This window comes from Ursus maritimus, unplaced genomic scaffold, assembly GCF_017311325.1.
Source record: "Ursus maritimus isolate PB19 unplaced genomic scaffold, ASM1731132v1 scaffold_8, whole genome shotgun sequence".
Lineage (NCBI taxonomy): Eukaryota > Metazoa > Chordata > Mammalia > Carnivora > Ursidae > Ursus > Ursus maritimus.
Genome location: NW_024426996.1, coordinates 14,303,382 through 14,329,038, shown reverse-complemented (window position 1 = coordinate 14,329,038; position 25,657 = coordinate 14,303,382). Strand labels below are relative to the sequence as shown.

Below are 25,657 nucleotides of genomic sequence, written 5' to 3'. Positions count from 1 at the left end.
AAAAAAAAAAGAAAAAAGAAAACCTCCACCCAACAGCATAGGCAAATGAGGAAATAATTTCAATCTAGATCCTAGGTTAAAAAAAAAGTATCCTTGAATAATTAAAACCCCAAGGTGGAACCATACTTGGATATATTTCTGAACTTAAAAATATATATTTGTTTTATTTTTTGTCATAGACATATACAAATACACAAACAGACCTACTAGAGATGCCAGAAAGAGACTGCACATACATAGATATAAGGCACAGATCACATTAAGAATATCAGAAGAAAAGAGATAGAATAGCCAATGAATTCTGGTAGGCATATTTGATTATCCATAAGAAAAAATAAGATAAACTTAGATCTCTATCTCACACCATACTCAAAAATACATTCCAGATGGATCAAAAACACAAATATAAAAATCAAGTCTTTCAAAAAATATAGGAAAATATTTATGAAATTTGATTCGGAATTATAGTCTAAAAGGCACAAACCACAAAGGAAAGGATTGGGAAAATTGGAATGGTAGACTGCACCACTGTGAAAATATTTGCTGTTCCTCCCTACCAGGTTCGACTGTGGGAGATTGTATACCCTTACCCCATGTCACTTGCTTTCACCAATGAAATGAGGGTATAGTGAGACGTGCCACTTGCAAAGAGAAGCTTAAGAGACTACTTTGGGTGTGTAGATTCTCTTTTCTCTCTTCCATAAGAACAGCCATGTCCAAGATAGGAGCCATGTCTTCATCTGTAGTCCCTAAAGTGAAGATATGGAGCAGACAGAGCCTGTCAACCTATGTGAATATGAGTGAGAAATTAAGTTTGGTTGCAGTAAACCCTGAGATTTGGGAGTTTTGATATCTCAGCATGATTTTTTTTTAATAAAGATTTTATTTATTTATTTGACAGAGAGAGAGAGAGACAGCCAGCGAGAGAAGGAACACAAGCAGGTTGAGTGGGAGAGGAAGAAGCAGGCTTCCAGTGGAGATGGAGCCTGATGCAGGGCTTGATCCCAGGATCCTGGGATCACGCCCTGAGCCCAAAGCAGACACTTAACAACTGAGCCACCGAGGTGCCCCTCACCATGATTTAACTTAAGCTGACTGAAACACTTAGCCACATTCAAATATAAAAACTCTTGTATATATGTACATATATATGTATATATGTAAATATGTGTGTATATATAGATATGTAAAAGATTCCATAGGCAAAAGATAGGTATCGATGTTTTCAATGTATATAGTCAACAAAGAAATTAGTATATGGAAAACATAAAGTATATCGACCAGTCAATAAGAAAAGAAAAACAACTCAAGAGGAAAAAACAGGCAAAGAATATGAATAGCTATCTTGCAAAAATAAAAAACTAAATGGTCTATAAATATATGAAAATAAACCCACCCCAACCTCATGAAAAAAAGAGATATATATCTACCTACATATAGCAGTTAACTTTGGGGAGAAAGGAAATGAGATAGTTGTGAGGGTTCACTGTATCTGTAATATGTATTTTTTAACTGTTATTGAAACAAATTTGGTAAAAAATATTGACATTTGTTAAATCACGTGGTGAATAGTAACAATGTTGAGTTTTACTGAAGCCTGTGATCAGGGAAAATGGTGATGGTTGAAGAAATCTCCCTACCCACTCTTTTGTGTTCAGAGAACCACTGGTCTCTATTTATACTAGATACGACTCACAGATGCTCCCTTGTTTATTTTAGATTCAGCCAGATACAGATCTTCCAAATTGCCATTCTTTGCTTCATAAATGCTTAGCTGAACTGCTTGTCCCAACCGAACAGTGAGAACAAAAGGCCTGTTGATCAAATTGTGGTTAAGCCTCTCTCCTTGTCCCAGGTCCATGAACTTCTGCCAGCAGACAACTCTTCCTTCACAACACCCACCTCAGAAGAGACTAGCCTCAGGGTAGAATGTTCTCTAATCTACTATGAAGTTTTGCTAGTCTTTCATCCCACTTCCCCACACCTTTCTATAAAACAAAGTCCCTTTTTGCCTAACTCTTGAGATGCCCGCAGATTTTATGGTCAAGACATTCTCTCTAGCACAATAGTTCCTTTCCCTATCTTGCAACAGTCCTCTCACATAAAGCCTCTCCTTACTAATTTTGGATTTGTTTTTTATTTGACAGTCCAGATACATGTACTTTTGTTGCATTTTGAATATTTCATCATACAAAGCAGATTCTGAAGAACATTTTTTGCATTTTGAATATTTCATCATACAAAATAGATTTTGAAAAACCCTTACTAAATAGAAAAAGTAGTTGACTAAAAAGTTGGAAACAAGTGTTTTTCAAAATGTCTTGATAAAAACAGCAATAGAAGATGTAGGATTAAGAATTCCTGATTTAACCAGGCTGGTCAGGGAACTCATATGAAATACCAATGAAGGAACAGAGAATGTTAAATCTGGGCAAGAAAAGATTCAAAGAGCAGAGCAGCTGTCTTCTGATATAGGAAGGGTTGTTATGTGGGAAACGGAATAGGAAGTTCCTATGTGTTGCCATTAAGTAGAAGCGTGATTAAAAAAAACAACAGTAGAAGTGTGATCGGTAAACAAAAGTTTTAGAAAGACTTCAGCACAATCTAATAAAGAACTGTCTAACAGAGTGGTCCAAAGGTGGAATGGGCTACCTTGCAAGTCACGAGCACTTCATCAGCACCAGTGTCCAGACACGAGCTGTATGAACACTTGGAACACAAGTATTGAATAGTTGTTGGACCATGTAACCAGACAGCTTCTGGAACCTATGATTCTGTGCACTGGACAGAGAGCACCTGAGTGAACTTTAAGAACCAGGCCATCACTTATTGCCAAGATTTTCCAATTGCCAATGATTTCCAGTCTCGTTAAATGAAGGTAGCAGAAAGAAGGTAGCAAATACCTTCCACTGGGAGATACATGCTTTAAGAATTTTTTTTTTAAAGAGAAGGAGCAAAATCAAAACAATACGCGAAAGCATTCTTTCGTCAGAATGGGCACATAGAAAGAAACAAAATAAACTCTTAATTCCCAAACACCAGATGTAGCTATGCTTCTGTCTTTAATAGTACTGTATCCATCTTAGAGCTTTTATAAGACTAAGAAAACTGTAAAAAAAATGTGAACTCTCCACCAAATTATGCAATGACTGAATGTTAGGGCAATGAGAGGCTTTTTCTGAAAAAGTCATAACAGGAAACTGAAAGACTGTATCAATCCATTCAACATAATCTAGGCAATACAAGGTTCTGCAATAGCAAAAGAAAATGATAGCTGATTTAAGAGTTAAGCAACTCTTTTAGACAAAGGGAAAAATAACTGTTTTGCAGATTTTTCTGTCAATTACTTTCATATTCCAGCCTCCATGACCATGAAAGCCACACAAGGGGTATAATTATATTTCACAGAAGCTGTTCTTGTTTTAAATCTACCCTTAACATAAAGCAGCCAACAGAGGAAATTATGTTTAATAAGACATCTGGCTTCTAAATGAAGATGCATCTATTTTTATTCTAAAATAATTTTAATTTGATTTGTAATCGAAACACAAAATTGATGTCATTTGGAGTTTCCTGTCCCAGAGAATTATATTTACAAAGAAAATATCAGAATATTTTCATGGTGCAAGGTTATGCTTTTATGACAAGTCTGAATAGATATTTTGACATTAACATTTTCTAGGAGAATTTAACTTCTTTTTATTCATGAGATTATGTTTGTTTTCACTAAAATGAATAACATAGGATATTTGCTTTATCCTATGATGTCTTTTTATTTTAATATTTATCTATTTCCTAATGTTTTTAATCTATTTGTTTTCTCCAAAGTTAATGTTTTTACTTATACCTCCTTCTGTTAAATAAAACTTCTTCACCTGTTTGCTTTTTACCCCGTCCCCCATTTTTCTCCTCCTTTCCTTTTCTCTCATCTGTCTCTTGTTCCTTTTTTATTCTATCTTTGCAACCAAAAGAATTCGTAACTATGTGGTACCAAAGGAAAGAACTAAGTGTTAGTGGAACCAGTTACTTTGCATACAGAAAATCCTCCTTTAAGGAAAGACCAAAAAAGATTTTTAAAAATTTATCATAGAAGATAGTTAAAAGGTGAAGTGAAAAAATAATAAAAGAATGCCAAAATAAACCAAAGTGAATGTCAGGCCACTCAAAATCTAGCAATTAAGATTAGTGGCTATTACATTTACCAAAACAAAACAAATTATAAGTTCTATTTTTACTAAAATACTTACCGATGCTTTAATACCAATTAAAAATTAAAATATTTAGTGCTTAAGAGTACAGATGCAATGAAAATTTGATACTATGGGGAAATTATCATTAAGAAAAAGTTATTTCATAAGTGTCCAACTGATCTAGTCTTAGAAAATAAGAGATTAACCCATGAAAACTGAATCTAGTAAAAGCCTATACCCAAAGCAATCTCTTCTCAAAATATTTGGTCTCTTATGTCTTCTTTAAATTATACATACAGTTATTCCTGAGTTTATCTGAAAAATAAAAATACATTTACAATTTAAAATAAAGCTGATTTTATGAAAAAGGTTGTTTCCCCAAAATATGAGATATTTTACCACATCATTCCTGTTATCATATATGCTACAATACAAATTTCGTGATCAAATGGAGTATATTTGTTAGCACACTGAAATGCAGCTGGCTCAATTAAAATGCCTGAGTGATGCTTTTTGCCTGCAGCAGAAATTGTTATATAATTACTACAATGCATCTGCTATATTTTTACTTTTTTTTTTTTTTTAACAAAGATGAACCCAGGTGATTTCTGGAAAACTCTCTAATATGAATCAAGAAGGATAATTGTAGAAAGTAAAAATGTGAATAAAGTATGTGGAACTCAAGAATTTTGTCTTTGAATGAAATTAGTCAATTGCTTCTCAATAGTTTAGGGATTTTGTGATAGTTATTGAGAAAATTTCATAGCAACATTCATCAAAAATAAACCAATTGTTATAATAAACAATGTCATAATAAACTTACTGTATGTATTAAATCAAGTATAGGAAAATCAAATTAAGTTCAGGAAGACTCAAAATCGAGTACAGGAAGCTGAAGTGCATTATGTATCAAATTCTAATTTCAGCTGTTTTTAATCTTTAAATTGATGAACGTTCCAAGTTAAAGAGGTTTGCTTTTTAGAAAAATAGAACTCTGAGAAATATACAAACTTATCTCGATAATAGGAGTTTGCTTTAGTTTGTTTAAACACTTTTTTCCAGTAGGCTAATATTATGTCTTCTATAATCTTATTTTCCCACAATATTTTTAAACTAATAAAAACAACTCTAAATGGTATTTATGGATCTTGGTAAGAAATCTTCAAATACAATGGCTTAACAGGTGTATTCAATTATCCATTTGTGAACATCTGAGAGCAGTGGTTTTGGCATTTTACTTATACAATGAGGTTTAAAAAAAAGTTACAGACTACAAAGAACAGATAAAGTGGGAGATTGGAATACAAGGTTAAATTCAGAAATGTGTAGGGGCGCCTGGGTGGCACAGCGGTTAAGCATCTGCCTTCCGCTCAGGGCGTGATCCCGGTGTTCTGGGATCGAGCCCCACATCAGGCTCCTCCGCTATGAGCCTGCTTCTTCCTCTCCCACTCCCCCTGCTTGTGTTCCCTCTCTCGCTGGCTGTCTCTATCTCTGTCAAATAAATAAATAAAATCTTAAAAAAAAAAAAAAGGGATGTGTAAAACATTATATACATAACTACATAGGGAGAAAATAGTCCCTGGCATTTTTCAGAGGAAATAGTGTCATTTCTGATTCACTTATATTTGGCAATGGAAATACTGTTTCTTTAGACATTCTGTCTAGGACCTATGAAAACTTTGAAGTCTTTCTAAAATGTTTTGCTTGGAAATAGTGACCTTAAAATATGTTGAAACCACAAGCATTGTATTTCTCTTTGGAAGGAGTCAAAACTGGCCATATTTCAACAGATATCACATAACAACCATAGTAGATGTTACCTTAGAACAAAAGAATTGAGTTTTACAAAAAGAGGAAATGACTTTTACAAAAAACCGTGTTAAGTTTTCTTAATTGTTAAGAATTCTACTCAAACTGAATACATATAGAAGTTTTTTTTATTTAAAAAGAAAAAAAAATATCAGGGGCGCCTGGGTAGCGCAGTCGTTAGGCGTCTGCCTTCGGCTCAGGGCGTGATCCCGGTGTTCCGGGATCGAGTCCCACATCGGGCTCCTCTGCTGGGGGCCTGCTTCTTCCTCTCCCACTCCCCCTGCTTGTGTTCCCTCTCTCTCTCTAGCTGTCTCTCTGTCACATAAATAAATAAAATCTTTTAAAAAAAGAAAAAAGAAAAAAAATATCAAAGGACTCAAAGGCAGAAAGTACAGTGAGACTTCCATAGCCAAGTCTTAGAAATTGGAATGAGATCAGAAAATAGTCTTTCCTCCTCCACTCCCAGCCTAGTTTTTTCTGCTCCTTCACTCCCATGACCCAAACACAGCCATGCCTCCCAGCCCTAGCAAATTTATCAACTCATCTGCATTTCTGTGTCCAAATTACAAACCCTCATTAGAGAGAATCTAAACTGGTCCAATCTAGGCAATGCTTTGGTTCTCCCTTGTTCTGATGTCTGCCCCTGGCCCACTAGCTGAGGTCAGTGAGGGGCACGGATTTGTATTATATCTGTAACTGCCAGAACTGCCCTTTTCCTCTGGAAAGGGAAAACTCCCAGAGAAGTGAGGTAGTTTGGGCAACCAGTAATGCTATCTCCCAGAGATAAATGCCATTAACAATCCAGTCTGGGTGTGCCTTGGTGGCTCGGTTGGTTGAGCGTCTTCAGCTCAGGTCATGATCTTAGAATCCTGGGATCGAGCCCAGCATCAGGCTCTATGCTCAGCACAGAGTCGGCTTGTCCCTCTCCCTCCACTCCTCTCCCAGCTTATGCTCTCTTTCTCTATCTCTAAAATCAATCAATATAATCTTGAAAAAACAATTCAGTCCAGTCCTACATATGTTTCTATGCATATATATGTGCCTTGTTATTCATAAATGGAATCATGCACTACATATTATTTAGCAATTTTTTAAACTTTACACTGTATCTTGTACTTACTTCCACCAGGAATTCAATCTTATTCATCTTTAAGGTTTTTGGTATATCATTGACACTCAGTTATTTGTTAGACCTGAATGAAGCAGTTATAAACCTACATTTGATTATTTTTCTGGTTAACATGGAAAGTTTTAAAGGTTCTTGGAGGGCAATCTCTAGCAGAGATTAAACAATGTTAACATAGCTTGCATATACAATAACCAAGACCTCCTGAGACCAAACCCACAATGTTACAATTGATACACTGTTTTGAAAAACAAAGCATTTAATTTACTTATTATTATATAATGAAATGAAACCCAAGTGAAATACTTAGATTGGAGAACTCAGCAGCTGTCCTTCAAAAACATAGATGTGTCCAAACATGACTCAGCAAGTTCCATTACCTATCGTCTGTACCAGAACACACTGAGAGTATTTCTTGCACCAAATATCATACTGGTCATGAAAATATGTCTCTTCTGCCTTCATCATCACCCTTGACCACCTCACCCCACTGCACCCCAGGTTTAATTCGCAAAACTAGAAAGTGTGCTGAAGACAGAGTATTGACTAATACAGTACTTGATGCAAAGTGAGCATTCCAAAGAAGCTTGAGTGAACACATAAATGAAGGTATAAATAAATGAGGGAACACATTGTGACAGCTCTTCAGGAGCCTTTGTAAATACCCCCCCTTCCACCCTGGCACGAGATGAAGAAAACAAACCTTTGAAAATAGAGGTGATAAAACTTGTAGCCACTGGCATTAAAATCCAATCACCATAATCCCTTCCCAAATTCAATCACACAGCTTGGAAGCTGCAGAATTGTTACTATGAAAGTTGTGAAAGTGGGGGAGTAAAAACCTTTCCCACTGTTACTCCCACCTCTACACTTCCACAATTTGCAGCCATCATCCCTCTTGTTTATCCCCTAATTAGTCTCCATTAAAAATATGTGGTGAGGTTCTTGCCCATTATTTGAATAGCTGTGACACATAATAAACCTTCCGGAAGTCTCTCTCCTGGAGTGAGTTAAGTGCTTAAGGAGGCTTATTTGTTCTCAAGGCTGAGCAACCACTTAAGTCCATTACAATGGAAATAGCAGTTTAAAGGCAAGTATGAACTGCTAAAAACAGGTGCCTAAGATAACAAGGTTGTCTTACAATTTTAAGAGGGCAAAAAATTCAAATTAGCCCCATGAAACCATCTGTTGAAAACCACCAACCTGAGAAGTTCAACTCTGGACTGTTTGATTCTCTATGTTCTTGGCACTTTTGAGTTACTTTCTTTCACTACTTTAAAGTCAAGTGGAAGTAAATCATGAAGTTTTAGTAGTTCTACAGGGAAAGCCACAGGACTAGCATGAGAGTAATGAAAGAGAGGGGGAAATACTGCAATTTTTAGAAACCAAACTCCTCCAAAAATTTAAAATTTATTTCACAATACAATTAAGCATAATTTCAGGGAGAGGATTCATTCTAAATGATGTTATGCTGGCCTTGTTTATTCACAAAAAGTCTCCCTAGCTTAAAAATAGGGGCGCCTGGGTGGCACAGTGGTTAGGCGTCTGCCTTCGGTTCAGGGTGTGATCCCGGCATTATGGGATCGAGCCCCACATCAGGCTCTTCAGCTATGAGCCTGCTTCTTCCTCTCCCACTTCCCCTGCTTGTGTTCCCTCTCTCCCTGTCTCTATCTCTGTGAATAAATAAAAATCTAATAAATAAATAAATAAATAAATAAATAAATAAATAAATAAATTATAATGGGTATTAAGGAGGGCACTTGTGATGAGCACTGGGTGTTATTTGTACGTGCTGAATCACTAAATTCTACACCTGAAACTAATAATACACTGTATGTTAACTAGAATTTAAATAAAAACTTGGAAAGAGGGGGAAAAAAGAAGAAAAAAATTTTAATAAATTATAAAATACATTATTTTTGCTGAATTGTACACTCCTGCCTAATTCATTTATAGGGAGATAGGACCGATGGACATTGTTTTATGTCCCCTCTGTGTCTAACATAGTGGTAGGTGATTGTGAATTGGTAAGTTGAAATTTTATAATGATACCCAAAGCTTAGTGCTACTAGATTTTATTTCAAACAATAGACCAAGAAAATAAATCCTACTTGCAGAAAACAATGCTATATTAGGTCAGTGTCCTAAATACTACACTCCTCTTTGCCTTTATCTTTTTTACCCTCATTTCTACTTTTTGAGAGCAAGAGACGGTGACAGGGAGAGGGAGAAACAGAGAGAAAGCTCCTGCCATCCTGAAATACCGTGCTTTATTCTAACAACGAGAATCTATTACCTATTGACCTTCCTCTTCCAATAAGCACCATTTTGACAAAAGAAATGACCTGAAGCATCTACAAATTACAAAGCACTAACTCAGTCAACTTTGGGACTAAATCATAGCAGACTTTTTAACTCCTTACCATTAAATCTGCTCATTCTGCCAGAATGTGTTGTTGAAATTTTACACATGGACCCCAAGAGAAGAAGGCACAGTGCTCTAGCACTCTTGGTTATGTCTAGGATAACAACCTAATGACGGATGGAAGTATGAACATTAAGATAAAATAAATTCTTGCTACCTAACAGAGATTTGAGTCTATTCAATTTTTTGTTCACCTGATACTTTTTGCATTTTTTGTGGAGGGCATAAGATGTTCAGCTTTCCAAAGAGCTAATTCTTGGATTTGGATAGTGTAAGAAAAGAATTCTAGCTGTTACAGCAGGGGTTAAAATGTGCAAATGTCCGCAGCAATTCACTCTCTGACTAAGCTGTCAAAACATTTAAATTGTGTCCCTTTCTCCTCCACCCTCTCCCTGCAGGGGCTCCCAGCACTGAATCTTTGTCAAAAGCGAAGACACCGTCAGATTAACAAAGTACACCTTTCTAAAAGATTGCCACCTTTTTTGTGTTGCTTGTCATGTTTATTTCTTTATGTCATTTTTGTATAATCCTTGCTGATTCTTTTTAGTTTGATTTAGTGGAAATGTCCATATTTCAGGTTAGTTAACAACTTAACAAAAGACATTACGTTTGGTTAGTGATTGTGCTTAAAAAAAAAAAATCCAAATAACTGGAGACTGTCACTGTGTCTGAACCATGAGGAAAACAAGCACTTTGCAGAATCACTTTATAAGTACTTCCAACTGATAAGTGAGAATGTAGAATAAACTGTAGCAGAGAGACTTCACTTAACATGTTGCTGAAAAACTGAAATGTGTACAGAGGGACAAAGGGTAACACAAAGAATGCTGAGCCACAAAACATCACCTTAAAATTATAAATAAATAAATATTATTAAAATAGATAAGTCATATAATAAACATATCGTGCAAAAATTATTAAAATGTTAGAAAATATTTATTATTAAGCACCTGCGAAGAACCAGGCTCTATCCCTCTGATTTTTGCATTTAATCTTCACACATCTGGCATTCACTGAGTGCCTACACTGTGCTAAGTCCTGGAATACCAAATGAAAGACACAGTCTTTGTCCCTCCAGAGGCTCACAGTCTAGGGAGGGGAAAATGACCAGTAAACAGTTGTGAAATGAGGTTCCATGGACCTATGCACATTTACAAAGGAATCTAAGAAAGGAAGTCCAGCCATGATTGGAGGACTTGGAGATAGTCACCAAATACTGCTTTGTAAAAAAAAAAAAAAAAAAAAAAAAAAAAAAAAAAAAAGGCAGGGGGGCGCGGGGGAATCCCAGCCTTAAAGAATAAGAGCCAGAAGATAAAATGCTTGGGCGGGAACAAGAGAAAGAGGGAAGCTTTTTCAGACCAAGGAAGCAGCACTACAGAGGCAGAGAATTTCGAGAGAGCAATGCACATTTGGGGGAACTGCAAGTGATCATTATTAGAGTTCAGGCTGGAAGATGAGGGGAGGAGGCATTAATGCAAGGCTTGGTGTGCCATGCTAAAGAGTGTGGGCTTTTCCCTGGAGGCAGAGGGAGAACAACACGATTTTTTTTTTTTTAAGATTTTATTTATTTATTCGACAGAGACAGAGACAGCAAGCAAGAGAGGGAACACAAGCAGGGGGAGTGGGAGAGGAAGAAGCAGGCTCATTGTGGAAGAGCCCGATGCGGGGCTCGAACCCACAACGCCGGGATCACTCCCTGAGCTGAAGGCAGATGCCCAACCACTGTGCCACCCACGTGCCCCAGAACAACACGATTTTTAAGCAGAGTAGCTAAGTAACCGCATTTTTAATCTAGAAATAATGATAATCATAGATATCCTTTACTGAGTGCTCTTGTGTGCCATTCATTGTATATTATTCTTTTTTTTTTTAAGTAGGCTCCACACCCAATGCGGAGCTTGAACTCACAGCCCTAAGATCAAGAGTCACATGCTCTACGGACCAAGCCCGCCAGGTGCCCCTATATTATTCATTCTTATTTAACTCTCTTTACCATGTTATAAGTAGGTATTATATCCTCGTTTTATAGGTAACTGATGCTCAAAAACTTTAAGAAACTTGCCCAAGTTTATCTAGCAGTTAAGGGCAGAGGCTAAATTTCACAATGTTCTCACTTTCCCACCCTAGCTCTCAAAATAACTATTGTCGTGTGGTTAGGAGCAGGTGTTGTGGAGACCAACCGACTGGGCCTGAATTCCCTGCCACACTTTCTTTGTGACTGTGTGATTGTCTCTTGTGCTTCATTTCATCATCCATAAAATGGGGATAATAAAATCCACCCAAAGATAAATGAAGATAAATAAGGTGGTACACAAAGCAGTCATCACAAAGCCTAGCCCACAGTGTAATGCTAACCATCAGCAGAGCATGCACGAGACCAGCCGCTGTGCTTGAGCATGTTTCATACAGCCACGTAAACCTTCGTAAGAACCAGACAAGGTGGGCATTATCTTCATTTTATAGGTTTAAGAAAAGAAAGAAACCTGAAACTTAAGGAAATTCAGTCACTTGCAAAAAAGAAACACAACTAAACAGCAGAGCTGATTCTGCTCTAAAGTCTAAACTCTTTTTCATAATGCAGAATACAGTGTACCAGAAACAGTCTCTTGTGCACTATACAGGATAAATTAAAGAGATAAGATAGAAGGCAGGGGGTAGAATATTTTAGAGGCTTTTGTATAAATCCAAGAGAAATATGTCAAGAGTCTGAATTAAGGGGCGCCTGGGTGGCACAGCGGTTAAGCGTGTGCCTTCGGCTAAGGGCGTGATCCCGGCGTTATGGGATCGAGCCCCACATCAGGCTCCTCTGCTATGAGCCTGCTTCTTCCTCTCCCACTCCCCCTGCTTGTGTTCCCTCTCTCGCTGGCTGTCTCTATCTCTGTCAAATAAATAAATAAAATCTTAAAAAAAAAAAAGAGTCTGAAGTTAGTGGTTACGTGGAGTAAAATAAGTGAGTTAAGAGATATTGACAAGATTGAATGACTAAGACTGGGGTGGCAGAGTGCATGTTGAGAAGTAAGGGAGAGAGTTCAGGAGGACTTTCTGGGTTTTGGTTTGGGTCACTGGGCAGATGCTAGTCCTAAGATAAGAAGCAAAATGGGAAAATTGGAACTGGAAATGTCTTGGAGAATTTTTATTGACTGAATGAACAAATAAATATTTTCAATTTTGGAATGTGTTAAGTTCACTTACGTTCAATATCTAAAAAAAGATAAGCAGTAGTCTAGGAAATATTGGACAGAATTCTGTACTAAAGAAAAAGGGAATATAAATAGGTAGTCTAAATCACTGCATGTGTAAATGGCATTTCTAGAGAGACTAAAATAAAAATAGAAGGTCAATGACAGAACTTTGGAATTAAGGAAGAACATTTTTTCCACTGGACTCGAATTAATATGTGGAGGAATTCCACTAGAGTAGTGTTCTTGGCCTATTTCTCCACTTATTATATCCCACAGGGTGAGCTGTACAGAAGGAACTGAGGATGTAGCCTCTTCCTCTCTCTCTCTTTGACTGTCAGCCTCTCTTCAGGGCATTCATTGTCCCTGCTCCCCAGTCTCTCAAACTGTGACTAGAAGAGGGAGTTTAATTCCACAGCTAAGTATTTCATAGTGTATTGTAAATACCCATTCAAAGACACATTTTATAATTAGTTTTATCAGTGATGAAGGTGGGTCTTTATATGTTTTATTCCTCAACTGATTTTAAACTTAGGAGATAAAGAAAGAAGTGCTGTTTGTGGAGTCTCTAAAACCCACATAGCTGAGAAACCCAAAACTAAAGCAGCAAGGGAAAGAAAAGGAGTCCATAAGGAAAGAGAAGAACGTACAGTAAGAAACATAGGAAGAAAACCAGGAGAGAAGACTGTTATCAAAATCAAAAGAGGAAGAATCTTAAACAAAAAAGTGGAATGGCCAATAGTGTCAAGGGCTATGCAGAGGTCAGGTAGTATAAGATTCAAAACTAGTCTACCAGACTTGGTAATTGAGAATAGGTTCAAGGGAATGACAGAAACAGAAATATCATAATATAGAGAATATAGTAGATATGTTACACTGATGGTCCCAATTTTTTATGCCTCCTTCTATTCCTGCCCTCTAATAGGGCCCCCTCCCCAAACTGATAGTTGGCCTGATCATGTGACTTGCTTTGCCCATTGCGACATTAGGAAATACAAAGGAAGCAGAGGCTTTAAAAAGTGCTTTCATGTTTCAGCTTTCCCTCTTGAACCCTTCCCACCACCACAGGAACATTGCCAGGTTAGCTGTCTGGAACGATATGAAACACTCTTTGTGGAGTCAAGTTGAGCTGCCCGAGCCAAGGCCGTCATAGACCAAGTAGCCCTCAGGCAATCCAAAAGCTGACCACCAACACATGAGCAAGCTCAGTCAAGATCAGCCAAGGCCAACCACCTATAGCCTCATGAGGAATAATAAACGCTTGCCACCTCAAGCTACTAAATTTTGTGGCGGTTTATTAATAATAACAGCTAACCAGTATAGAGTAAGGTACAAAAAAGCAAGCTATATTAGGCTGTTGTAACAACCTGGCCTCAGAAACTCAACCAGCCTAATTATCTTGCTTTTACTTCTGAGTCTCTTTAATTTCTTATATTTATAATACAACTCCCCTAAACCAGTCCCTCCTCATAAATTTGACAACCATCATAGACTGCTTTCTAGTTTCTCAAGCCAGCATTCCTTCCCCCTATTTCAGATTCTGGCTATGTGCAATCCTTTGACTTTTTTCAACCTAGACTGAAGAGTGCATTTACAGTCTGGACCCTATCTCTGCCCCTACCTAAACTCTTCAGGAGAGGATTACATCAGAATATAAAAAACAAAAATCAAAAGAAAACAACAGCTCTTCAACAGAGATAATAGGGAAAATAGAGAGGAATGAGAGAGGACACAGGTATGTTTGGTCCTGAGGGGGAAGAAAGGGGAGGACTGGACAGACAGCAACAAACTTACTAGCATATGGGATGATTAGTTTTTATTTATTTGAGAGAAAGTGAGCACAAGCAGGAGGGAGGGGCAGAGGGAGAGGCAGACTCCCCACTGAGTAGGAAGCTCGGTGCAGGGGCTCCATCCCAGAACCCCAAGATCATGACCTGAGCTGCAATGAGTTTCAAAAGCAGTTTCAAGAGGTTCATGGGAGATTTGAAGGATAGTAGGTGTTATGGACTAATTTATACCCTCTCCCCACCAACAAACTCATATGTTGAAGCCCTAACCCTCAATATCCCTTGCAGAAAGGACCTTTATGGAGTTAATTAAGTTTAAATGAGGTCAAAGGGTGAGGCTCTAATCCCCCAGGACTTGTGTCCTCATAAGAAGAGGAAGAGACACCAGGCATGCATAAGCGGAGAGGAAAGGTCATGCGAGGACACACAAGAAGGTGGTGATCTACAAGCCAGGAAAATAGGCCTCACTAGAAACCCACCCTGTAGGTACTTTGATCTTGGACTTCCAGCCTCCAGAACTGTGAGAAACAAATTTCTGTTGTTCAAGTCACCCAGTCGATAGTATTCTGTTTTGGCAGCCCTAGCAGGCTAACAGAATAGGCTATAGATTTTAGGTTCAGGAAGATGGAGTAGAGGAGGGAAAAGAAAACAACAACAACTAAAACTTAATGGCCAGAGAAACAAATTAACACAACTGTATTTTAAATGAATAACTATGTCAAGGGTAGGGGAGGAGAAATATCACACAGAAGGGGAAAAAATGAACCAATCCAAGGAAATTTTGAGCACAGCATTTTGACTTTATACCCATAATCTAGGGAACAAAAGAACTGCAAGCAAACAAATCTTGAACTCTTTCTGGTAGTTTGTTTTTCATTGTGATATTACTGCAGCAATTTGAAACTATTTTGTGGGTATTGTAAGACTGAGAAGATGAATAATATGATGGTGTCCCTGGGAGCCATGTTCCAACTTTGGAAAAGAAAGAGATAAAATGATGGAAAGAAGTAGCCAAAGAAAACCCTGCAATTATCATAATAAAGATTCACTCAGGGTGTTTGGGTGGCTCAGTTGCTTAAGCAGCTGCCTTCGGCTCAGGTCATGATCCTGGGGTCCGGAGATGGAGTCCCACATTGCAGCTCCCTGCTCAGTGGGGAGTCTGCTTCCCCCTCGGCCCTTCCACCCCCACCCCCACTCTCATGTGCTCACTGGCACTCTCTCTCTTGCAAAAATAAATAAATTAAAAATCTTAAAAAAAAAAAAAAGATTCATTCAGACAAGAATTACAAATGGATACAAAATCCAGGAGGAAAATTCTGATAAGAAGCAGGATATGTGCACAGCACCAAAGTATTTCCCCACAGATCATTTAGTGGTTGAAAGAGGGAAATAGTAACTATACAATGGAGAAACCAGAAAATACTTTGATTAGGTGATCAAATTAACATCACCAGTAAGGGGAAGACAGACATTGTATGCCACCGGTTGTGGTACCCTAAGAAGGACACACTGCTGATGTCATATGCATCTAGGGGCATGTGATCTGAGTCCAATCATCAGGAAACACCAGACAAACCCAAAGTAATGAATATTCTATAAAGTAATTGTCTTGTATTCTTTGAAAATATCAGTATCATCAAAGATAAAGAAAAACTGAGGAAATCTTTCATATTTGAATACTAAAGAAATAAGACAACAAATTGCAATATGTGATCCTGAACTGAATCTCATATTGGAAGGGAAAAAGTGCTATAAGAGACATTATGAAGGCAACTGACAACTTGGAGTATGAACTGTAGACTGGATAAAAATATTGTTTCAATGTTAAATTTCCTGAATTTGACAACTGTACTACGGCAATGAAAGACAATATTTTTTTCTTAGGAAATACACAATAAAGTACTAAGAGGTCAAAGGGAATGACATTACAACCTACTTACAAATAGTTTATAAAAATAAATTAAAATGACATGTATTTGGAAAGAACGAGAGACAATATAACATGGCAAAGCGTTCAAAATTGTTAAATCTGGATAAAGAGTATCTGGGGCCCTCTATTATTATTTCAACTTTTTCATATGTTGGAAATAATTTCAAATTAAAACTTAAAATCAAACAAAGGTACTGCTCTGGTAGGGGATATTGATAACAGGAAGGCTATGCCTCTGTGAGGGCAAGGGGCTCATGGGAAATCTCTGTAGTTTCTTCCCAGTTATGCTGTGAACCTAAAACTGCTCTAAAAAAAATCAGTCTTAACTTTAAAAAACATCAATGAACAAACACAAAAGACAAGAGAGGTACAGGAATTCGGGTCCCTGCCTTAATTTTAAAGTAGATTGCTCAACAGCCTAAGCGACAGATATTTTTGGATATTATTGTCCTCGTTTTACTGAGAGTAAATTGGGATTCAGAGGCCTCAAGATCTGATGGTACGTAGCAAAGAGAAGATGAGGTGCAGGTAAGGAGAGAATGAGCCAAGTTCTTCCCTCTGCTCCACTTGCCATCCTAATTCAGTCCCTTGATAGATGAGCGCACTGCAGGAAAAGCAGCTCCCTCACACCGTTTCACCACCTCTTCCCACATCTGAAATGATGCTCTGCTCAGATCATTAATCGTCTCATTAAAGTTCCTGCATGCACAATTCTGTAATATTGGCCACATACATTGTCCTTTTATTTTCTTGACATAGCTGATGAAAAAGAACCCATTGTAAGGTGTCTTCTCCTAGCACAATTTTCCCCAACAATAAGGGAAATGATACCTTTTTATCAATGTCTGGTTTCAGCTTTAATAAGTGTGACTTCTGGTTTTCTCAAGCTCCTTGCATCCAATCTTATGAATTGGGTAATACCCTGTAACCCAATTTTCTTAATAGGAGGGTAATACTAGATCTAGATTACTGGACTGAGTTGAAATATTACCTAGAGCTAAATTTTGTGCTACATACAAAACTTTTTGCAGGGTGCTTGGGTGGCTCAGTTGGTTGAGCATCTGCTTTGGCTTGGGTCATGATATCAGGGTCCTGGGATGGAGCCCTACATTGGGCTCCCTGCTCAGCAGGGAGTCTGCTTCTCCCTCTGCCCCACCCCACTCATGCTCTCTCTCTCTCTCTTTCTCAAACAAATAAATAAAATCTTTAAAAAAAAAAACTATTTTTGTAATACATACCCCAAGTCATGCACACTTCTGTCCTGTACTAGCTTTCCCCTTTCCCAGTAATTTCTGGTGTTAGCTTTAGTTTCTGAGTCTGCCACATTTCTTTTTACTACACAGTGGCACTCTGACCAAGTTAGGGGCATTCCCAGGAAGAGCTGTGAAGTAAACAAAGATTATCTTTACTGCCCTCCTTTCCCCCTCTTCACACCCCTGCAGTCTACACTCAGCCTAGAATCCTGTAGTAGATGGCAAAAAATGGCATCAAATCCTTCCCCTCCATGTAGCATTGTAGATCCTCCCATCAAAAGAGAGATCCTATTTCCCTACCCTTTGAACCTGAGTGTGGCCACATGACCCGCCAAATGGGAGACCAGCAAACACGAGGTACAGCAGAGGCTTGAGGGTGTTTGTACGTGTTCCCTTGCTTCACCTGGAAACCAGAAACCACCATTTCACAGGCCTGTTGCAACCTGCTGGAGGATAAGAGGCCACTGGAGGAGAAGCAAAGTACCCTAGCCCATAGCCAGCCAACTACCAGACATGTAAGGGAGGCCATCTGGCACCAGCCAAACACCAGCTGACCTACCAACTTATCTAGAAGCAGCTAGAAACCAGAGACTCATGAGTAAGACCAGCAAGACCAGCAAGAAAACCACCAAGCTGATTACCTTAACCATCCCATACCTTCGTGTTTTAAACCACTAAGCGCTGAAGTAATTGTTTATGCAGCAAACGATAATTAATATAGATTTAAATACCTCCAAGTAGGTACTACTCTCACCCTGCCTCCTGGTTACCCATCTTTATCCCACTGTCACCCACTACCCAGCCAACAGCTGATCTTTTCTCCACCATCAAAACTCATTTTGTTCACATTTTTACAACCTCAAAATGCTTGATTAAGCTGATAAACTAATATGAATTGATTCATTTATAAACACGAAATAATCCTAATTAATGTAATAGAGTGTAATAAACAAGACAACATACATACACACTGAGTCCCCAAAAAAGGCCCAAAAATAAACCTCCTATTTCTTCTATCAGTCTCTTGTGCAACATTCTGACTAATACCAGAAAGGAAAGGATTTCTCCTTCCAAAGCAGCAACTTGAGAATTTATAGGCTTACCTCTTTTTCCTCCTTCCAAGAAATAAAAGTTAATTGTTATTACTTCCACTAGAGATATACCCAAGTTATGAAATCATTGCTCTAACTCCTTATCTCCTTCTCTCTAGTCAAATTTGAATGGTTTCCAAATGAGTCGATTAACCTTTCTCTACCAAAATCAACATATCTTGAGTAATTTCCAACTTACTCTCCGAACAGTTAACCCCTTCAAATGCCCTTTTTCTGTTCCTCTATCATAGTCAAACCCCCTACCTCTAATCTCAAGGTTTAATAAAACTCAAATAACAAACCAGGTATGATTTACACACTCACAATATATCAGCAAGTCACCAAACATTCATTTAACCTACATAACTTCCCTCCTGAGTATTCTACTATTGTTTTTTCCTAACTACATTTTGATAATAAACAGCACATCTGCCTCTTCTTAAAACACATCCATTCATTCAGAAAACACTCAGTACTTGCTTTACAGAGAACCTCCTTTCTCCTAGTCTCATGATTCTATCCTGCAACAATAATACTGCTGGCCTCCCTCCCCATGTCCTCATTTATTCATCCCAAGGGAAAGAAAATAAGTATATATTATTGTGCACTTTGGGAGAAAGAACTAAGCAAACTTGGCAGAGGTTCTCCTGAGCCTCAATTCTTCATATCTGCCAGTGAATGGAGGGCATGTCCTGGTTGACCCTCTATGTTATAAGCATACTCTGTCTTCTCTGCACTGGGAGCAGCTCTCCTGCCACAGCCCCTAATCCCCTGAAAATGTATGCCTGTGCAAAGTTCATCTCCACCCACTTCTTGGTTAGGAGTAACTTTCAGCTGTTGAGTGGGTCACTGTCTGCAGTGGTGCTAAAACCACCAGAGACACTGACAGAGGAAATCCTCAGCAGCTTTGCAGCCCCATGTCCCCTGACCTCACTTATTTCTAGCTGCAGCTTCTGAACCAGCACCATTTCAAGGGACTTCGACACAGCTGCCAAGTTCGCAGGGGCTGGGACTGCCATGATAGGCGTGGCTGGCTCTGAGGCTGGAATTGAGACTGTATTTGGTTATGTCAGGAACCCCTCTCTGAAGCAACAGCTCTTCTCCTATGCCATTCTGGGTTTTGCCGTCTTGGAGCCCATGGGGCTCTTTTGCCTGATGGTGGCCTTCCTCGTCCTCTTCGCCATGTGAAGGAGCGGTCTCTCCACCTCCCATAGCTCCTTCTCCCATGTCTCATCTGCCCTGTATCTTCCTTTTCCCATACCTCCCCAGACAGCCTGGGGAAAGTGGTTGGCTCAGGGTTTGACAGAGGGAAGACAAATAAATACTGTATTAATAAGAGGGTCGGGGGAGATTAAACATAGTAGGCCAAGTTCTGCCCCTACAGAGAGAATCCTACTATTTTGAAGGGTTAAGTTCAATTAATGAGAGGTTATCTAAAAACAAAAAACCAAAATAAATATCTTCCTGTTTTGATCTCCAGACCACCTGCAGAAAGGACAAACAGGGAGACTAGAAACTAGGCCAGCTTCTCACATACCAAGCCAGCTCTTTGGCACATTTGTTCCAGCTTTTCCACCCAGAGACAGTCCCTTTTTATAATCATCATACAGAAGTGGGTGTTTTCTTCTAATACTTATGCCCAAAGAAAGAAGATGCCTTTTTCTAATGTGAACAATGCCAGTTCATTTGCTAGCAGCAGCCTGTTGATTTTCAGCTGAGTCCTGACAAGACTTAAGAAGGAAAGCGATGTGTCACTTAGTCAGCTCCTAAAACTTGCACTACTATGTACCAGAAATTATGAGAGACGTTAGGGGGGCAAAGATGAGAAAGACACAGTCCCTAGACGTGCTATCTAGCTAAATTCTCTAGGTCCTCAAAACCACTGTTTGTTTGGTTTTTGGCTAGTTTGTTTCTGTATAGAGAGAAAGATGTAGATTGCTCTCTAGAAATATCTAGAAGTATCTACACTCTTGACCCCCCTCTCAGAGTCTTGAAGGCTCTTTCAGGCGTGGGTGGAATCGTGTGGACCAGGGGCTAGTATAGGGCACAGTGATCATTAGGATGATGGCACCATGACTGACAAAAACAGACACAGACATAGGATACAAGTTCCTTAGAAGTAGATGAACAACTAAGTTTACTTTACATACTGACAGCTACACATGGCAGGAAAGACAGTGGCACAACCAAAGTGAAGGGCATATACACCTGCCCAACAGAGGCACCCACGTGGTTGATGATAGCTAAGTATTTGCTCAGGGTAAGATCCTACTGTGTCCCTCTGAAAGCTCTCTCTTGCCATTGCATGGAGCTTTGTTATATCCTCCCAAGCCCACCCCCAAGTTCTAGGGGCTCTGATTATGAATCTGCCTGCCCACCAGGGTTACTGCAATGCTGGTTTACGCAGGCTGGGTGAATGAAAAGTCAGTGTGCATCCTCCAGCAGCTCCGGCTCAGGGCTGCCTAGGTCTACTCCTGCAATCAGCCTTGACCCCCATACAGAGGGATGAGAAGAGCGGGGAGATGGGCGGGGTACTAAGGCCAAAAATGACAGGAAAGCTGAAGGTTATCAAATTTGAAGTAGCCAGAAGCAACTTTCAAAGTCGAGTCAAATCCCAGAATCCAGGACCAGAGAAAGGGAGCCCAAATTACAGTCTGGGAACAAATGAATAAAGAAAGAGAAATACCAGAAAGAAGAGGATCCTGAGCTACTACCTAGGATATGTAAAGACTACACAGAGAGCTTTTTAAGCTTGTTTTTTAATGCAAACACATTGCTCCAGTATGAGGGGTTAAGATCAAATGGACAAATAACTTACTCTGACATTCTTCATAGATAACAGTACTTTTAAACTGCAGTTTTCAGGTAACTTCTTCTCAAAAATAATAGGTATTGTATATTTCCTGAACCAAAAGCAAAACATGATTCTATAGTTTGTCTACATTGCTTAAAAATCATGCTACCTTGGAAAATTTGACCCCCAAGAGTAATAGAGTAATTTTAAAAAGAGACAGCACATACCTTTATTCAACACCTACAATATTCCCAGCATTTTGTTAAGTACTTTGCACTAAGTATCTCATTTAATCATTACACAAAGAAATAAGAAAAAATTATTGTCATTTTCCAAATAAGAAAACTGAGGCCTACTGAAATTAAGTGACTTGCCAAAGTTATGTGCATGGTGGTATCACAAGCTGAACTTGTGAAGTCTGACTCCAAAGCCTACACACTGAACCACCACCACATCACCACAGAGCTAATGAGGGTAGAGGAATATTTTTATTTGGCAAAGGTGAGAAGGAAGAATATTCTGTCCACAGAGGATGCCCAGGAGCAGGTGCTAACCTAGGGAAGAGAAGGAGAGAAGGGAAAGAGTTGGCCCCAGCTTCTGATGTTAAAAATGCTACTTTGCGGGGGCGGCTGGGTGGCGCAGTTGTTAAGCATCTGCCTTCTGCTCAGGGCGTGATCCCGCCGTTCTGGGATCAAGCCCCGCATCAGGCTCCTCCACTGAGAGCCTGCTTCTTCCTCTCCCACTCCCCATGCTTGTGTTCCCTCTATCGCTGGCTGCTCTCTCTCTCTGTCAAATAAATAAATAAAATCTTTAAAAAAAAAATGCTACTTTGCAGGGGCGCCTGTGTGGCTCACACAATTAAGCATCTGCCTTCGGCTCAGGTAGTGATCTCAAGCTCCTGGGATCAAGCCCCATGTTGGGCTCCCTACTCAGCAGGGAGTCTGCTTCTCCTTCTCCATCTCCCTCTCCCCATACTTGTGCTCTCTGTCTCTCTCTCAAATGAATAAATAAAAGCTTTAAAAAAATTTGCTGAGTCATATGGCTATTCTTTTTTAAAAAAGAAAAAACATGTTACCTTGTAAATCTGCCCTCCCAGCGACTCAACTGCCTGCTGATATTATGGGATTCCAATCCTTATCATGCTTTCTCAAGACCTTCTGTCAGGGTAATCTGCATGTTCCTCTCCAACTATTTTAGTAATTGCACCCTGAATCTGCAGACAGTATTCTTACTTCTCTTACCCTCAGAAATAAACTCACATAACCACAACTTCATGAACCAATTTTGTCAACTGTGTTATCTGAATGTCTAAATCAAATTTTGCTATTATTAAGATAAAAAAAAAGAGGTACCTGCCATTAAGAAACTACTGTCTGCAAAAAATAAAATAACATACTCATTGGGACATTAGTTTGCTTTCTTTTTATTGTTAAGAATCCTTGCTGAGGGTTGCCTGGGTGGCTTAGTCGGTTAAGCAACTGCCTTCAGCTTGGGTCATGATCCCAGGGTCCTGGAATCAAGCCCCACATTGGGATCCCTACTCAGCAGGGAGCCTGCTTTTCCCTCTCCCTCTGCCCCTCCCCCTGCTTGTGCTCTCTCTCTCCCTCTATCTCTCTGTCAAATAAATAAAATCTTTAAGAAAAAAAAAAAAAAGAATACTTCTGAAAAGGAAGTGGTTAGAGACCCAAATTAGAAGCTGGAGAGGACATTCACACTTAGTCACAATCCCTAGCCACACTCTATGTGTAAGGTAAAAAAATAGACCATTTCTCATCTGCTGTTAAGAAAAATAAAAATACTTGTACATGCTTGAAAAATATAGAATAAAATTATAAGGAATCAGCATAAACAACAACCTACGAAGAACTTTTTAAAGTCTAAGCATTAAAGTGACACACCTTCCCACTGAGAAATAAAAATAGATTATTAACTGATATGCTACATGAATCTACATGCTTTAGTTCAGGGTTATTCTTGTCAGATAATAAAGCCTAAAGGGAAAGAATGCCTATATCAAAGCCCTGTTCATTTTCTTCCTTTACTCCAACCCTGCCCATAAGGAAGCCCATGGTTAGGAGACACCATTTCCTCATGCCTTTCTCTTCAGTATTAAGTGTCTACCTATGAATGGTGCTGAATGGTTTATGAAAATACAGTTTTATGGGATGCCCTGCTTGGCTGGAAATTTTGAAATTTTTTTTAAAAAGGGAGTGTGTATATGTGTTTTATATCCCTCCTACCTCTCTTCCTCTGATCCCCAAGAGGAGTAAGGTATGGTCTTGAGCTTGTCCTTCCTGAGACAGCCCAGCCATCTGCCACCATGCATGCTTTCCACTGGTGGGCTCTTGCTCCCTTTCTCTCTCCAGCTTCTCTTGCTTCCCTTCACATGTGACTTGGTAATGGAAATGCCTTCTATACAAGCTCTCCACTAGGTTTTGAGACAAAAGCTCTCTAGTTCCTTTCCCTGTAACTCATGTTCTCTTTAGCCTCTCCTTGGTATAATGGAACAATAGCAATGTGATTCAGATCCCTGCTATGGAGTGGAAGTAAGCAGAACAGGCATTTAATCCATTTTAGTCCTAAACTGCTCAGGCTAACATAGCTTATGCAATGCAGTTCCTGGTAGAATCCAATCTGGCCCACTGGACTTCTTCAACAGAAACATGGTATATTTCCTTAATGCTTTTTTTTTTTCCAGGATCTTATAAAAAGGGATTACTAGTGAAAGGCTGGATTTAGTTATTCCTGGATCCCAGACCTAAAAAAATTAAGATGCCACAATCCAGAAGCCCAACACCCTATTTCAAGAAGAGTCAGTATGCAGTTTTCATATTCATTCTTTTCCTCAATCATGGTGATAGGCAATGTTTCAGATGGTGGCTATCCCATCATCATGGATCCCAGAGGAAGGAGACTTGAGCAGAACTCCAGCCAACCCATGGCAGGCATGTAGTGTAAACTGAGAAATACATCTTGTTGCCATAAGTCACTAAGATTTCACAGTTGTCACCCAGCATAATCTAGCTTACCCTAATACAGTGATTAATAGCAGTAGTGGTGTTTCAGGAGTTAGTTCAAACCTAAATAGTAACAATTCATCAAATTTGGTGTGCCAAAGCCTATGACTGGTAAGTAACATAGCCTGTATTGTCTCCTTGAGACTGGCCTACAGGATGAATCAAACTATCCTAGATGACTTAAGACATCCCATTGGATAACATCTTCTTTATCCATTCATCTGTCAATGGACATCTGGGCTCTTTCCGTAGTTTGGCTATTGTGGACATTGCTGCTATAAACATTGGGGTGTGTATATCCCTTTGAATTAGTATTTTTGTATTCTTTGGGTAAATGCTCAGTAGTACAATCGCTAGATTTTAGGGTATTTCTATTTTTAACTTTTTGAAGAAACTCCATACTGTTTTCCATAGTGGCTATACCAGTTTCCATTCCCACCAACAGTGCAAGACGGTTCCCCTTTCTCCACATCCTCGCCAACACCTGTGGTTTCTTGTGTTGTTAATTTTAGCCATTTTCATGGGTGTGAGATGATATTTCATTGTAGTTTTGATTTGTGTTTCCCTGATGGTAAGTGATGATGAACATTTTTTCATGCGTCCGTTGGCCATCTGGATGCCTTCTTTGGAAAAATGTCTAATCATGTCTTTTGCCCCTTTTTCAATTGGGTTATTTGTTTCTTGGGTGTTGAGTTGTATCAGTTCTTTATATATTTTGGATACTAACCCTTTACCAGATATGTCATTTGCAAATATCTTCTTCCATTCCATAGATTGTCTTTTAGTTTTGCTGTTTCCTTCTCTATGCAGAAACTTTTCATTTTGATGTAGTCCCATTAGTTTATTTTTGCTTTTGTTTCCCTTGCCTCAAAAGACATATGTCTAGGGGTACCTGGGTGGCACAGAATCCAACTCTTGGTTTCAGCTCAGGTCATGATCTTGGGGTCATGAGATCAAGCCCCATGTCAGGGCCTGTGCTCATCTCAGAGTCTGTTTGAGATTCTCTCTCCCTCTCTCTCTGCCCCTCCCACTCACACTCTTTCTCTCTCTCTCTCT

The 25,657-nt window shown here is 39.0% G+C and overlaps 1 protein-coding gene and 1 pseudogene across 4 annotated transcripts in view; one reads left to right on the top strand and one right to left on the bottom strand.

The window, feature by feature from the left end:
* The window catches only part of MAPK10 (mitogen-activated protein kinase 10), a 575,903-nt gene that overhangs the window by 463,456 nt on the left and 86,790 nt on the right, over positions 1-25,657 (bottom strand). The window lies entirely within an intron of this gene.
* LOC103676969 lies at positions 19,553-20,128 on the top strand (annotated as a pseudogene).